The sequence below is a fragment of the Ailuropoda melanoleuca genome, chromosome 2 (genome assembly GCF_002007445.2).
Source record: "Ailuropoda melanoleuca isolate Jingjing chromosome 2, ASM200744v2, whole genome shotgun sequence".
Taxonomy (NCBI): domain Eukaryota; kingdom Metazoa; phylum Chordata; class Mammalia; order Carnivora; family Ursidae; genus Ailuropoda; species Ailuropoda melanoleuca.
In genome coordinates, this window is record NC_048219.1 from 122524102 (window position 1) to 122531384 (window position 7283).

Below are 7283 nucleotides of genomic sequence, written 5' to 3' on the forward strand. Positions count from 1 at the left end.
ACCTGCTTGTGTTCTCTCTCTCTCTCTCTCTCTCTCTTTCTCTCCGTCTGTGTCAAATAAATAAATAAAATCTTTAAAAAAATAAAAAAATAAAAGTTAATCCAAGGAAAATAATAATAAAGATTAAAGGACATTATCTTCTTGACTCTTCCCTGGGTCACCACTCATTTATCATGTAAACATAACTGATTAGTTAGAAAATTCTATTTTGTTAAAATATTTAGAAAATGAAGCTACTGTCTTTGACAATGCTGGAAAGGGAAACAATTAAGTGTTTTGCTCATGAACTAGAGGTTCAAAAATAAACATCAATTCTTAATATCCAAGCCTGGAAGACAGCAAGCAGTAAACCTCAATAGTGTATTAAGGAAATTAAAGAAATCTGAGAATAGGGGCGCCTGGGTGGCACAGCGGTTAAGCGTCTGCCTTCGGCTCAGGGCGTGATCCCGGCGTTATGGGATCGAGCCCCACATCAGGCTCCTCTGCTGTGAGCCTGCTTCTTCCTCTCCCACTCCCCCTGCTTGTGTTCCCTCTCTCGCTGGCTCTCTCTATCTCTGTCGAATAAAGAAATTAAAAAATCTTAAAAAAAAAAAAAAAAAAAGAAATCTGAGAATATTGCTGAAGTTTTCTTGCTTTGCTTGTCTAATTGCAAACTGAACCTAAGAACTCTCTTAGGCTGAACTGATGAAAGAATTAACCAAACTTAGGCTTGAATTTAAAAATCACGGGAGAGAAAAAACTCAAAAAATCTTGAGATTCTCAGGGTGTTTAAAAAGAACATAGCCTCAGAATGTTGGGGAAATCAAACATTAAATTCTGATTGTGTTATCACCAAAATTCCCAAATGAGAAAGAATCAGGCACAGCATCCATATAAATTAATGTAGCTTCTCAGGGAGATCAGTTGTTAAAAGAACATGCATAAACATAACGAAAATGGCTAAAAAAATGTTAGAAGAAATTTGTTTTGCTTACTATCTTTGCTTTTGATTTGGGAATTTCTAGTTTGTTTTTGCCTGAGGGGCTATATGAGGAGTTCTAGAAATTGCCAAGAAGCAAGATTTGGGTTGGTGGTTGAGAAAGTTGTTTCTGATTATTTCTTTGGTTTAAATAGTAATCCACAAGAGTTGTCAAATCACTGCAACAAGGTAGTCACTGATCTATTTGGCATATTAAAAACGTATCAGGCAAAAGAGTTCAACTTCCTGTTCTAAGTTGTTTTCCTGGTATAGTGAACCTAGTTAGATGTAAGAATATAATTTCCACTAAGATGTATCTCAGTATAGTGTATGATTTCTGTTGATTTTCCTTGCAGTGTGTGCCAAAGTTATAAGAAAGAGAAAACATGTTTGCAGACAAAAGGACATCCTGTAGACTAGTACTTCTCAACCTTCGATGTGCATTTGGATCTGAGAATCTTGTTAACATGCAGATCCTGGTTCCACAGGTTTAGGGTAAAGGCTCTGTGTTTCAGACATTGCTAGGTGATGTGATGATGCCGGTTCTTGGACTATACTCCGAATAGCAAGGCTGTAGACTAACCAGTTCACTAAAAGAGCAGAGAGTGACCAGAAATCGTCATTCCAGTGGAAGGGTGCTGTGTACTGTGGGGCTCTCCTTGTCCCGGCTTAGCCTGTTTGCTAGCCTGGTGGGTGGGTCCATGGATGGAAGGCAAGGCATTTCCAGGAGCTCACGGTAGAAAGAGCAACAGCTGTTCCTGTCTTCCACGCCATATCCTTGAGAGAACAACGGCTCCTTATCGGCAGCTAGGCTGCCAGCACAGCTATTCTAAAATGGAAAGGAAGGACTAAACCATGAGGGTGAACAGGTCAAGATGATGCAAAAAATGGAAAGAGGAAGTAAGAAGTCAGTAGGGTCGGGAGTAAGAACAAGACTAGTGTATCTGGAAAAAAAAAACTAGTGTATCTGGGAAACTTGAAAGAAACATTCTTTCCTCTTCATTAATTATTCATGTCAATTTATTCTAAATACTTTGTCCTAGTATACAATGTAACAAGATAGAATGGTCTCACACACAACATTCGTTTTAACAACATAATACCTACTGGGGCATTTTGATGATGTTGGAACATAAAACGAGAGGTAATTCACCCCTTCAGCCCTTAAACTTCTCCAGAAAAATTGCAAATAAAAACAGGCTTCATCCCCAATAAAAATAAAACAAAAAAAGTGTCTTTTGGATCTTATTGCTTGGTTGGTCCCTTATTGCTTATGAATTGGAATGGAAACATTAATGCCTTTTGGGAGGCTGACCTCAGCTGTTTTTCAACCATTTGGAGAATAAGAACTCTAGTTTTGGTGCCAGTGCTCAAAGCAAAGTTTTCTCAGGTGGATGAACAATGGCTGGTAGTTTGCCTGTCACCATCTTAAAATCCCCAGGGGAACAGGCTAAGTCTCTGCTCTGACCCTTACTAGCTCTGTGAACTTGTGCATATATAATGGATCTGGCATATAATAGTTGCTCAAAAAATGTGAGTTCTGACCTCATTCCCCTTTAACTTTCTGAAACTCAGTTTCTCAGTTTCCTCAAATGCGAAATGAAGGTAATAATGTTTACCTAACAATTATAGGGTGTTTTGTGAGGATTAAATGAACTAATAAACATAAAAACGCTTTTTGAACAGTAAATGCAAAGTAAAATAATATTATTAATATTATCTTCTGGTCTTAAGGTCCAATTAGAAGAGTTGACTTTCAGGGGTGATTGTGGGATAGGAGAAAATAACTAGACAATTAAAATGAAATTTAAGATCTCATGGGGTCATGAAGGCAATTGCATATAACCACATGGAATGTATACTGTACAAGGCCTGCTGGTGTTCCCTAGGATTGTGCAATGTGTGCTAGGGAGGGATTCTGGGCTGCCAAGAATTGCTTCATTGCTGGTCTAGAATTGGATCGAACAAGTAAGAACAAGTCAATCAAATAATAAGTCTAAGATCCATTCATTCTCTGTCTCAACTATTTTTGTCATATTATCTTATGAACTTTACATAAGAAAGACATCATTGCCGAGAGGCATTTTTGTGATGTAGTCTCCATCTTTTAACCCTGAAGGTACCCCACGCAACAATACAATTTTCCCTGCTCTTCACAGAGCTCCCTTCTGTGGCCACTACCCTGATCTGCCCTCCACCAAGGGACAATGTGACAAGATGGCCCAGGTTTCTTAAGACTCCATTTCAAATGTTCTTTATTCATGTGCCATAGCCAGTGTCTCTTTTCCTCCACACGTTCTTGCATTAAAATTCACAGTGGATTGTTTCAATTCCATAAGACTTTTCATGACGGCTAATTTACATTTGAAATTTACCTTGCTAATGATTCCCTTTGTCCTTTCATCCTGAACACCCCTGCCAGATTATTCTCTTAAAAGCGTTACTTTCATCATGTCATTCCACACCTTAAGCACTTGTAGATGACATCTAACATATACGGCCCAAGCTCCAGAGTGCAAGACCTACTCTCCCTTCCATGCTCCCCACCCCGAACTGTTTGCGCAACAAACTGGCTATAGCTTTTCTTTTTAACTTTAGTATTTATTTCTCCCCTTCTCTGTATCCAACTAATTACTCAGCTATCCAACTCCAGGATGGTCTTATCAACAAACTGGGCTTCTTCTCCCTCTGACCTTCCTGAGATGTTTTCCCTCTCCTTCCTATATTTCAGTCACACAGTCATACGAGTGAACTTCCAACAAACACATATTATAATTTAAATGCGGTGGTGATACTCAAAATATTAACAACTGATCAGTGTGGACATTGAGCCATCAGAAAGGCTCTAGCCAAAGAGCTGGAACAGTGTCCTAGAGAATTCTTTCTGAGCCAAGCATTAGTCGTGCAGTTGTTGAATCCTAGGAAGGTGGGAAGAGAGGGGGGGAATTATTGGGAATTCCTGATGGAGGGACAGGTATGGCCAGGGCAGCGGAGACACTGGGGTGGGCATGGAGGAAGGCGGCAATCAATTGGCATAAAAAATATTTCATTATGTAACATCAGAACACGCCAGAGCATACTGGTTGGACACGAGTCAGGCGTTGCTCGTTCGTCTCCAGGCTCAACTTAAGCTCCTGTCCAACAAATCAAAGGACAGTGATACCTCCCCACTAAATCATTTTAGCATGTTTTGCCCATTCCACTTACTAGGCACATTTACAACCTTGCATCATTAATTGGTTTTTAGTGACTATTATGCAATTTTCCCCAAGAAGTTGGAAATCAAGAGTTGCACTATATCTTTGTCTCTCCCTAAACGTCAAATACAGTGCCTCTCTTAAACAGTCACTTATCCTACATTTATTAATGAACATCGGTTGACTGAATAATTGAGAATAAGCGAGAACAAGAGAACTGAGTTATATATCTCATAACTCAGTCATTTCAAACCACTTGGTGAGGGAGTGACAGACATCTTTGAGACTCTGATAAGAGCTAGAGACTCTCTTCCCAGAAACCTCTACAGCCACACAAAATTATGCATTCAAATTCAGGTATCTGACTTATCCCCTAAGCCATTCATAGATTCCTGGGAGTTCATGGATCCTAGTTTAAGGACCATGGTTTCAATGAAATTTTAAATGAAACTAGAACACTAACCTAAAGAATTAACTGTGTGTGTGTGTGTGTGTGTGTGTGTGTGAGTGTGTGTGTATGTGTGTATCCTACAGGTACACTTATTCATGTCATGAAGGAAACAGCACTTGTACCTACAAGTATACAGCAACGTCCCGTGTTCCCATTTAACAGAGCTTGCTTAAATGCACAGCCAGGCTGACGTTTCATCTGATCGGGGCTCCAAGTAAAGCTGTTCACGATGACCATGAGCAGGCCCAGGACTGAAAGTTTTCAGAGCTTTACTCCTTTTATCAATACTCTTGACTGTATAAATTATGAAGACCATCAACCCCATTCCTACCCAAATCTCTAGGGAAACTTGAGTATGGTAGGTCTTCATGGAGGATCCAAACATTTTTAATAAGCATCTTGGCACAAGACAAATGGCCTAGCCCACACCAAAGCCCCACAGCCAACTACTAAAGATGAAACTTAGATGTTTTCTTGGCATTCCAGTAAGGAAGAGACTTCAAAAGAGCTCATCCTTTTTCCATCCTCGTCTCATGGTATCTAAGGGTTTATTTCCTTACCTCTACCCGGAAGGCAGAAGAACAGCAGGACCCACATGCTCGCTGTTGTGGGCCAGTGTTCTCCAGAAATGTTATACTACCACCTGAGGAGTTCAGCTAACGCGTGCTAATTACCGGTTATACTTGTAGATGTCAAGTAACAAGTGCCGTAACAATCTCAAGTGACAGCGTCTTCCACGGGTTGAACTAATTAACAAGTACCACATACCGAAGTGTGAAGGGTGTGATTCATGTTTAACTGGAAGGGAAACAGGACATACGAAAATGCAAGATCAAGTGTGTCTTAGACAGGACTTTGTTCATCAGGGAAAGCAACCTTGGTACATAAATTAAAGTGTAGACATGAGGCATAAGATAGTGAGATCATCGTCACTGAAACCCTGTGTGGAATCGACTCCCACTGAGTTACGCACCATGACTCAAAGAGGTGGACTTCCATCAATTCCCCAAGGTAGTTAAACTAGCTTCCTTGCAATAAACTTCTCTCTGGAAGAAAAAAAAGAACTTATTTACAAGGGAAGCTCCCTGCTATGGCAGAGACACTAAAGTCTAGAAAAATTACACTTTCTCATATTTCATACTGATTTGTTTCGTTTCTTGGGAAAAAGTACAAAATCTTTTATATACTATTAATCTTTGGATTGATTTCTATTGTCTGAAACTTCTTGGCACGCACTACCAACCCAGAGACATTAAATATGGAGAGCGAGGAGAGCCCCAGAAGAAAATAATAAGGAAAAAATAGTTCCATAAATGCTGATTAAAATTAGAGCCAACCTATGCTTTTATGGCCACAAACCAAAGTAATATTACTGGGAAACACCAAAAAGTCACTGTTTTCCAAAAAAAATCTTTGGAGAAATTACATCAGTTCTCTGGACTCATGTAAGAAAGGGTGTGCAATGGGGATGGTGTGACTCAGCAGCAACCCTATTTTTCATCTGCTTTGACAACTGTGATAACACGTGGAAGTGTCTGAAAGGAGAAAATTAATTCTCACTGCGTCATTCTGTGTGGTGCAGTGCCCTGCCCAACATATGGATAGGTCCTTACCGAAAATACCATGATGGTAACAGGAGATTCAGGGGAATTCATGGGGTGCAGGGAAAGAGCATTGGAAGAAGCAATCTCTCTGATCCTCTTCGGCAGCTAATTGATGACATGTTCACAAAACCAAGCTATCAAAGCGGGGTTGGGGGGGAGGAGGGGGAGACCAAAGAGTTACTTGACCATCTTCTGCTGTTTCTTGATTTATGACAATACCTGTGTGTGAGTGAAATGCACAACTTTCCTTCAACATCTACTTGGCTGGGCAGCACAGAGCCTCAGTAGTATTAAGCCTACTGTTTGAGCACGGATGTCCACTCTCTCCACCAAGTGGGCATCTGGCCATTGTGGGAGGAGTGACCACCGGAGTGACTAAGGTGGTACCTTCAACAGAGGAATGACCTGAGACTATTCATGGAATAAGGTAATATGAACCAGTTTATGGGCCTGACCTCACTCTTTTCCTATTTACACCACATCTCTGGCCCTAAGATGCCCTACTTCCTGGGAGAACAGCAGCTGTATCTGAGAATAAAAAAAAAAAATTTAAGAATCCCAAAAAATTCTAGGCTATCTCATAAAATCTAGAAATGTTGGGAAACTTTCAAGTGAAATGGTGGTAACTTTTCCAGGGTCCAAAAGCGGGATGATGGAATCCTATAGATTATAGGATTATCATTCAAAAACTTTTAGTGAGATGAATGAATAAGCAAAAACAATATATATATATATAGTGTGTATATATATATACACACAATGGAATATTATTTATCTCTAAAAAGGAAGTAAATACTGACATAGGCTATAACATGGATTAGCCTTGAGAACATTATGCTAAGTGAAATAAGCTGGTCAAGGGGTGCCTGCCTGGCTCAGTCAGTAGAGCATAGGACTCTTGATCTTGGGATTACGAGTTCAAGCCCCACAATGGGTGTAGAGATTAAAGTCTAAGAAAGAAAGAAAAGAAAGAAAGAAAGAAAGAAAGAAAGAAAGAAAGAAAGAAAGAAAGAAAGAAAGAAAAAGAAAGAAAGAAAGAAAGAAAGAAAGAAAGAAAGAAAGAAAGAAAGCAA

At 39.8% G+C, this 7283-nt stretch overlaps 1 long non-coding RNA gene across 3 annotated transcripts in view; it reads right to left on the bottom strand.

Moving 5' to 3' along the window:
* The window catches only part of LOC117801076, a 99768-nt gene continuing 92485 nt past the window's right edge, over positions 1-7283 (bottom strand). The window contains exons 5-6 of one of the 3 annotated variants that reach the window (XR_004623467.1): positions 5580-5652; positions 1-47 (exon numbers count right to left, since the gene is read on the bottom strand). This is a non-coding gene — a long non-coding RNA (uncharacterized LOC117801076). The remainder of the gene's footprint in view (positions 48-5579; positions 5653-7283) is intronic. The other 2 variants (XR_004623468.1, XR_004623466.1) reach the window with 2 other exon arrangements.